Genomic DNA, 9,509 nt, shown 5'->3' with positions numbered 1-9,509 from the left:
CAATAAATTTGGCGATGAAAAAATATTTGTTGCTCATTTTACACAAATAAAATTGGTCGAAAGAGTCGTTGCAAAATAAATTTTTATCGTAAAATTTATCGTAGATTTGTGACGAAATACAAATTCGTCGCAAAATTAGCGACGAAATTAACCTTGTATTGTCGCTAAGAGCTCTTATTTGGTTCTAGAGGACCAGACAGTCCAGGTGCTCGGATGGTATCCAAGTGACCGGACGTCAACCGAACGGGCTAGCGAGGCGGATGAGGTGGCAAAGTCTCAGTGGTTGGGACACCTCAACCTCCAGGCGCTCTGAGAAGTTCTAGGTGCTCAAATTTGAATAAAGCATTGCAGAGTCAAAGTTGATTTGACAACCTCCACGTCAACATACAGGCGCCCAGAAGGGATGCAGGCGCTCGAAAAATATCGAGTCAGCGTTGAAAGTGGTCGACGGGATGACGTGCAGGCGCCCAGAAAGACTTCCAAGCGTCCAGATCAGGCCTTATAAGCAACTGCTAAAAGGAACCATAGTATCAATTCAAGACACTTCTACGACGACCTCCTGCATGCAAATCTTCAATCCAAAATAACATCGTAATGTCGAGGAGTTGCATCGACGACTACAAGCTATTACAATTTTCAGTTAGTAATCTTTGTATCGCTTGTTGTACTTAAATTCTTAGGATGGTATACATTTACCAATCCTAACATATTTGTAAAAGCGACAAACTCCTTATCATAAGAGGAGACTTATTATAGTGAATTGTCCGTCGAAAATGATCATTGATTGTGGGCCTTGAGTAGTAGTCTGTGGCTGTGAACTAGGTAAAAATAAACTTGTTCACATCTAGTATTTCTGCTGTATTTTTTGATATCATATAATTATATTTTACAAAATATTTCATAAAGAAAATGTGAAATAGTGTTATTCACCCTCCTTCTAGCACTCCTATTCGATCCTACAGAAAGGTTGGGGAATTAATAGAATTTTCACTATTACCGTTGATAATGTTAGAACTTGTGCGAGCTAGAGCAGGTGAATAGCTTCAATTTGCTTCGATTTGATTTCATGTGCTCATCTACAATTCATTAGTATGCAGTAAAAACAAAACAAAACACACAAAAATAAATTGATTTTACTTGGTTCATCACCTTCCACAGTAACTATGTCCAAGGCCTAATCCTAGCAGGCTATCACTCGTTCACCACTAACCTTCTCCTTCTCAAATACTTTGTGGAGGTGAAGAAGCCTCTTACAACACCTATTATATACAAAACAACACACAAATAAAAATAAAGATAGAAATAAGAACAATGTAAATACAACACGTTCAAGAATGAATCTTCACTTTGAATGTTTTACTGTCACTTTGGATTGTCTCTTGATGGTAGGAAATGCAGTAACACTTCATCTCCAAACCTTTAATAACTGACTCCTTCAATTTCCTTCAAAATCCTCTTTTATAGGTTATTGTTCGAGCTGATTTTCACCACCCAATCGACTACTAGCTTTCACCAATCGACTATTATAAAGAATCTGACTATTGAAACCTGTAGAATGACACTTTCCATGTGGTTTTTCCACTACCAGTCGACTACCACCATCACTAATCAACTACTTTCCATTAGTCAAACTGGTCAATCGATTTGGGAGTGTTCTGTTTGCTCAACACTATCTATCAATCGATTGTTGTCCAAGAGTAATTTCTTGCTAGTGAGTTCAAGGTTCAGTAGTTGCTCGACTCTATTCATACGCAACAATCGTGTGGATGCTCACGGTCAAATTTCGAAGCTCGAGCCAGAGTTGGTTGTGGTCGCAACCCAACGTCGAAGCCCGAGCCTGAGCCCTGGTCGGTTAACTGTCAAAGCTCAAGCTCGAGTGGGATGTTGGATGCTGACTCCCTCATGGCCGACTATCGTGTCCCTACCCTAACTGTGTTGCAGGTGTGGCCAATTGTCGATGCTCGATCTTGAATGGGTTGATATCACAACCAAAAGTCGAAGCCCAAGTGGGTTGACACCATGGCCAACTACCATGTGCCAAGCCCGATTGGAGTTCTTGTACTCGCTAACTCTGAGTTGTGAGCCCGAGTCAGTTGTTGGGCACTTGCCCGAGCACCCACTACAAGAAAAAAAGGATTTCCCGACAGTTTAAAATTCGTTTAGCGGCGGTTTGGAACCGCCGCAAAATCATTTCCCGGCGGTTTACCAAACCGCCGCTGATACCGGTGTCGTTAAACCATTTAGCGGCGGTTTTAGAGAACCGCTGGAATAACCGCCACTAAAGTAGATTTCCCGGCGGTTATTTTTGCGGCGGTTCGAAATATTTCCCGGCGGTTGTTTTTGCGGCGGTTCAAAATATTTCCCGGCGGTTATTTTTTGCGGCGGTTTAAAATATTTTCCTGGCGGTTCTTTTACCGGCGGTTCATAATAATTTCCCGGCGGTTTTCCAAAACCGCCGCGAAATGGTTTCCCGGCGGTTTGCCAAAACCGCCGCGAAATGATTTCCCGGCGGTTTGCTAAAACTGCCGCAAAATAATTTTCCGGCAGTTTAAGCTTTGAGTGTGCAATTACAGAATTTTCAACCTGCAATTTTTATAAATAAATAGAAAAATTAAACCAAAAATTATAATAAATAGAAAATTTTACTTGCATTAATTTCTTGCAAAACTAGTAAACAAATATGAGTCATTACACATGGATATCAAAGTTGTCAGATGTCAAATACAGTGAATTTAGGTTACAAAAAAACTGAAACTTTGTTTGGTTACAAAAAAACTGAAAAATCTCTCTAGCTTTCTCAGATGTCAAATCCTAGAAATAGATCCCTCGCTTTTCCTTCGTTGCTTTTTGAAAAGTACTCATTTTTGGAGAGTTATTCAAACTTGTAAAGTAGTCATGCCTGCACAAGTACAAAAAAAAAATTAGAAGAGACAAACTATAACCTAAAGATCACTGAAATGAATATTATTGTTTATCACAAAATTATGGACATTCCGTTGACACTACTAAGAACAAACAAACGTGTCAATAATAAAAAATTCTACAGCAACATGGACTTGTAAAAAGGCATAACTATGTAAATTTTCTTTGCAAAAAATCTCCAAAAGTAATGTGTACCAATTATATATCAGGACAAAGTAGCATGTATGGATATGGAAGCAAAGGTATCTATGAATAACAAAGTAGCATGACCAGATCCTCTCCATGACAGAATATGGGCAAATTAATTAGTAGGTGATAGGATTGCAAGCATAAGCTACCGGTGGGTATTGTTAGCGGACGAGCGGTTTCAGTAACCACTAGCGGTTTGGGTAACCGCTCGCCCACCACTCCACGCTCCTGCTACGTGCACGAAGTGCACTGCGTGTACTCCTCTGATGATCGCAGCCTCTCCCTATAAAAGGGAGAGGAAGGCTCTGCAGGAGGGTGAGGAGAAGAAAGCATACCTGTGTGTGCGTCCAAGTGAAGAAGTGCTACGCTGTGTGTGAGCGTCCAAGCAGAGGAGGCTTCAAGCGGTGCTATCTGTGCAACAGACATCATCTTCTGATATTGACTCGGACAATCTTGATGTTTAATCTTATTTGATGTTGAGTTGTACCATACGTGAACAAATGAGATGAGACTTTTTTTAGTCGCCCAGTTTATTATTCGTTGTGCAAAAGTTATGCATAAGCTTCTACTCAGTATGATTTCTGAAGCTCCTTTTCATAATTCAAACGACAACCTGTCACTGTGTTTCAGATCATTGTCTGACTTGAATCTGCAAAGAAAATTGGTTGGAAAATGGATTTAGTAACTTTTGTTGTTCTTTGTTGAACAAAATCTATGTATGAGTGCACATTTTAATTTGTAATCTGAAACTATTTAGTTCCATAGTGTTTACTTTTCTCATCCTAATCATTTTCAGCCTCTAAAAGATTTTATAAAGTTCAATGTCTGTTTCAGAACCATTAAGTTCTCGGATTTATCCGATGTATCAATTTTTAAAGTTTTAAGTAAGAAAATTAAAATTTCTCCTACATTATGTATTATATATATATTTAATTATATATTCTGTTATCAGTGATGGTGATGAATTGGAGTTTTTAATCTGTTGATCTATCAAATATATTTTAGGGTTTAAGTTTCGGTATGTACTCTCAACTAAATTGACTTGAAGATGATGATGTAGTTGATTATCACGTAGCTCGTAATTTCTTTAGAAGTATTCTTGGAATTCTTAAGTGAGAAAGTACTAAAATATTTGTGATGGAGGATTCCTTTCATCATCTGACCAATTGACTATTACATCTCCTTATTCTCAATAATCATATTATGCAAAATAAAACATGTATACATGATGTTTTTTAAATTATCTTAGTACCAAAATCATCTTGGACCTATGATTATTGTCCATCGAAATTGGAGCACTCCATGCTCGCTCGACATCCTTTCTTGCAACCTCCTGTCGTTCTTTAAATATCTTTCTCTTGGGATCCTTGCGGCACGGAAAGCTCTTGACAAAAGTAGTTCATTCTAGATAGATTACATCAGTTAGATATTATCATTTTGTATATTAAAAATTGTTAATTGTAAACTAACTCTTGGTGCATTTTCTTATAAGATATTATTGAACAAAGGTGATTCATTAAACACGTTGATATCCTTATGTAACCCTACAAGCTCAAAAAGACGTGCTAGATCCACAAGTTCGCAAACGCGATTGGTTCAAACATAATTGTCTGGATATCATGATCTTCCCAAGTAAATTTACCTTTTCAAGCAACGATGTAAATTTTTCATTGTCAATGCATACAATCAAGACTCTCTAGCATGCTAAGGAAGCCATGTCTCTGTTCATAAATTTCAAGTAAGTGTTGGACACCGTGCATTTTTGAAGCAGCAATAATTTTTTTCCTGTGACATTGATCCTCTATTGAAAGTATTCAAAGTGATTTTTCAAAGTATCGACTATACGAAGGAATAACCCTCCTTGCATCCGGAATCGACATCGGAATATAATAGCCCATCAGAGAAGCAATCACTGAAAAAGATGAACGTGTCTGACTTCACAATCTCGATTCAAATACCTTCTCCTATGTGTTCCGTCGAAAGAACTTTAATATCTTTGACGCACTATATAGCTGGAGTATTATTTGCTCATCTATATTCTCTGTATCTTCCATCAATTTATTTATCTAGAATTTAAGAATCAAAGATTTATTAGATCGATTCGGATTTTGAATATACGAAGATATTTACATGATTGAAAAGATAATATTTGTAGGACGAGGATTCTAATTTTTTTTACCTGTATTTATATAGATTAAAAATTTTTAATTGTTAAAAAAAAAATAATCTTTCAACAACAACTAAAAAATTAATTTTTAACAATGACTAAAAAAATTAATCACTAAACAACGATTAATTTTATCAGATTCGGAGGGTAGTTCCTTTGGCAATATTAATAATATAAAAATATTTTAATTAAAAAAAAAAAGTAAGGGGATGTTCTAAGACATGCCCTTGAGATATCACAGTTGGTGTCTCATTGGGTATGCTTTAAGATATGTCCTTGAGATATAGTTGAGTTAGTTATTTTCCACTGCCATCGAATTTCAATAAATCGTAGATCCACGTAGTAAATCTTACTCCCCTACACACATGGGTTAATCACGTTCCCTGCACGAATCTAATGGCAGTATGGACGCTGACGACGCCTTCCAACGCATTCCTGTTCGGGTATAAGAATCCAGGTTTTTGCCAACGCAGCCGCGTCGAGTGGCCAAACGGAAGATGAAGCTGGTGAAAAATCCGTGTTTGCGTTTGACGGCTCTCCGCCGCCGCCACGCCGCCTCCTCTTCCACCGACGCCGCTCGACTTCGATTGCGATGGTGGCGTAGGCACCCGGAGCGAGGTGAAGCACCAGAAACCCTCTAGCAATGCCTCACTTCGCCACTTTAACAACCAGACTCCGTTCCCTGCTAGGCTCCGCCTCTCCCGGCAGCCTCTCCGCCGCCTTGTCGATCCTCCGCGGCATGCTTTCCGCCGACTCCACTTCCCCGCCTGACGCCGCCACTCGGTCGATTGTTTTCTCCGGCCTGGCCAAGCGAAGCCAGCCCCTGAACGAGGAGTCCCTCGCCCTCCTCGTCGAGATGGCCAAGATGGGATTTTTCCCGCCCGACGCCATCCTGTTCACTCAGCTCATCAACAAGCTGTGCCGCGGCGGCGCCACCTCCGGGGCCTGGGATTTCTTCCACGCGGTAAAGGATGCTGGCGGCTCCATCGAGGCCCCTGTGTGCAACAGCCTCTTGACTGGCCTCGCTGCAATTCGAGACTTCGCAAGGATGAATCTTATGTTTTCGGAGATGAAAGGCTTGGGCGTGCGCCCCAGCGTAGTCACCTTCGGTATACTCATCAATCACCTCTGCAAATCCCGTCGCCTCGACGATGCACTGAACGTGCTCGACGCAATGTCAAGTCCAGATTTGGGGGTGCCCCCTAACACAATCATTTTTAACACTCTCATCGATGGGCTCTGCAAGGCAGGAAGGCTTCAGGATGGTCTCTCCTTGCTTGATAGGATGAAATCAAGCCATGCTTGTGATCCTGACAGTGTGACTTACACCAGCTTGATCGATGCCTTCTGCAAGGCTGCAGAGTTGGACATGGCTCATGAATTGCTTACCAGGATGGAGAAGGAAAGGGTGGCTGTCAATGTGGTTACGCTGAACACCTTTGTAAATGGAATGTGCAGGCATGGGATGATCGGAAGTGCCCTCGATTTCTTTCAAAAGAAAAAGGTCGAGTGGCCGGAAGTTAAAGCCAATGCTATCACCTATAACATCCTGATTGGTGCTTTTCTTCATTCCAACAATGTAGGAAGGGCGACGGCATTGTTTGATGAGATGATCAAGGAAGGGGTTTCCCCTGATTCTACGACATACTTCACTCTCATCTCTGGGTTGACTCAAATTGGTAAACTGGATGATGCTTATTCGATTATGTCGTTGATGAGAAAGAATGGTTTTCGAGTAGACATAAAGAGCTATAACACTTTGATCAGTGGGTTTTGCAAGAAGAAGAGGTTGGATAAGGCATTCGAGATACACGACGAAATGTGCAAGGCAGGGCTTAGGCCTGATATCTTCACATACACTTCTTTGATTGATGCTTTCTGCAAGGCTGGTGATTTTTCAAAGGCTGATAAATTCCTCGGCGAAATGGTGGATGCTGGATGCAAACCTGATGTTGTCACTTATGGAACTCTGATCAATGGTTACTGCAAAGCTGGTGATCTTGACCAGGCCATGAAGATCTTCAGGAGCATGGATGTGTCAGTGGTGCCAGCCAACACTGTTATTTATAACATCCTCATTGATTCTTATTGTAAGAATCAAAAAAATTGATGCCGCAATAGACCTCTTCGACGAAGGAGTCAAAGGGGATTTCCTTCTCCTACCACTTCATCTTCACCTACCGCATCAACCACGGAGATTGCATTGAAGTTGGGGATTCCTTCCTTCGGCGCATCCTTCCGTGGAGTTTTTGTCGCCTCGCATCCATCTTCGGCCAAGGACTTTCTTCCATTTTTGAGCATAGACTAGACTTTTGGCATACCAAGTGTTTGTTAAAATTCCCCTTACAGTTTTGAATGTTGTTTGTCCTTAGATTTCTCTTGCTTGTTTCTTTGTTCATGCACTTATTTACTTGTTGCACTCTTTACTTTATTAATGCAATTTGTTCTTGATACTTAGTGTTCTTTCCATTGTTTAGAATTAGAACTTAAGACAACAACCCCCCCATCCAATCCAAAAAGAGAAAAATCCAAATCCCCAATTGTAATAACCACTAGAATTACCACACACCGTCTACAATCGTTGGGAGACGACTCGAGTTGCCCTATACTACTTTAGTTAGGGGATTCGGTATTAATTAAATTGACGTGCTCATTTATAACGACGATTTGAGCCCGCATCAATTTTTGGCGCCGTTGCCGGGGATTGGTAGCGGTGTTTAGGTAGTTCTAGATTGTTTTTGCTTTGAACTTTGCTTGCTAGGGATCAATACTCATGGCCTTTGGCTATGAAATAAGGTCATTTTTGGTTGAATTCCTTTATTTAGACCACCTTTTCATTTTTGCAAAAATTTACTTTTCATTTCTCAATTTCATTGTCATTTACTTTCATTGTTGTGGTGGTCATAAAAATTAAAAAAAAATATTTGGTGCTTCAATTCCATGTTATACTTGAGTTTGTTGTGCACTATTTCTACACCTAGTTGTCTTATGTGTGTATTTGCTTTCAGGTGAGACTATAGTGCATGACATGAACATTTGAGGTGCCATTACTTGAAGACAATCCAGAGATTATCAGAATTTTCATTTTCATCTACTTTTATTGCTGTGGTGGTCGCAAAAATTTTTTTAAAAAAAAATCATTTGGTGCTTCAATTCCTCATTATACTTGACTTTGTTATGCATTGTTTCTACACCTTGTTGTGTCTTGATTGTGTGTTTGCTTTCAGGTGAGACTATAGTGCATGACATGAACATTTGAGGAGCCATTACTTGAAGACAATCCAGAGATTATCAGAACATTTCATACATTACAGAGAGCCCAGAGGAATTCTTCAACAACAATAACATGGCCTTCTACAACAACTTCAACAACAACAACAGTACTTTCGGAGTTCCAGACTTTTCTTACCAATCTTCTTACATCAATTATCCTGAACCTGAAGTGGATTTCGATCTTCGATTAGAGAGTCGCTTAGATGGGATTGAAACACTCATAAGGCAGATGGCTCATGGTCAGAATCAACAATCAACTTCACATGCAGTTCAACCAATGCGATTTTGTGAAATATGTGCTAGTGCAACGCATTCTACTGATATCTGCCCTTCACGACAACCATATGAAGGATTTCCTTTCCCAGATCAAGTGGCAACACCAAATATGTATCAGAGCAGCCCTCAATATCAGAACAACCATATGTCATCTACCTACAATTCTGAATGGAGGGATTACTCAGATTACTCAGGTCTGAGATATGGAAACGATTTTGAGCAGCAACCTAACATTGCACAACAACAGTCATTTCAGTATGAACCTCTACAGGTCCAACATTCCTATCCTCTTTCTGGACCAAGTCAATCAGAATTGCCAATTCAAGAGCCTGAAGGAACTTCTCTTACAGCAACAAGCACAATTTCAGCAACAATTTCAAACAAGAACAGAGGGAGGACATGCCTTGCAAGACTTTGAAAGACAAATGCATCACATGGGTACTGTTATCAGTCAGTTCAGTCTCAGAACAATCAGCTTCAGTCTCAGTGAGTCCAATGAGCTCCATCTTCACCATCTCAGTCATTTCTGAATCTCATAGGGGATGAGAGTGCTATTGTTTTCATGTGTCTGACATGTGTCTGATCAGGACATGGAGCTTGATGCTGATTCATCTTCAGATGGAGAGGACCAAGTGAGTGTAGGGGATGACATTGAACCCCAAGGATCACTAATATCTAGATA

The 9,509-nt window shown here is 40.1% G+C and overlaps 1 pseudogene; it reads left to right on the top strand.

The window, feature by feature from the left end:
• Positions 1-5,771: 5,771 nt before the first annotated feature.
• LOC141833205 (uncharacterized) lies at positions 5,772-7,485 on the top strand (annotated as a pseudogene).
• The last annotated feature ends 2,024 nt before the right edge of the window (positions 7,486-9,509 follow it).

This window comes from Curcuma longa, chromosome 8, assembly GCF_044706935.1.
Source record: "Curcuma longa cultivar G26 ecotype Majalengka, Jawa Barat chromosome 8, ITB_CL_G26_1.1, whole genome shotgun sequence".
Taxonomy (NCBI): Eukaryota; Viridiplantae; Streptophyta; class Magnoliopsida; order Zingiberales; family Zingiberaceae; genus Curcuma; species Curcuma longa.
This window is presented reverse-complemented; position numbering and strand designations above follow the sequence as displayed.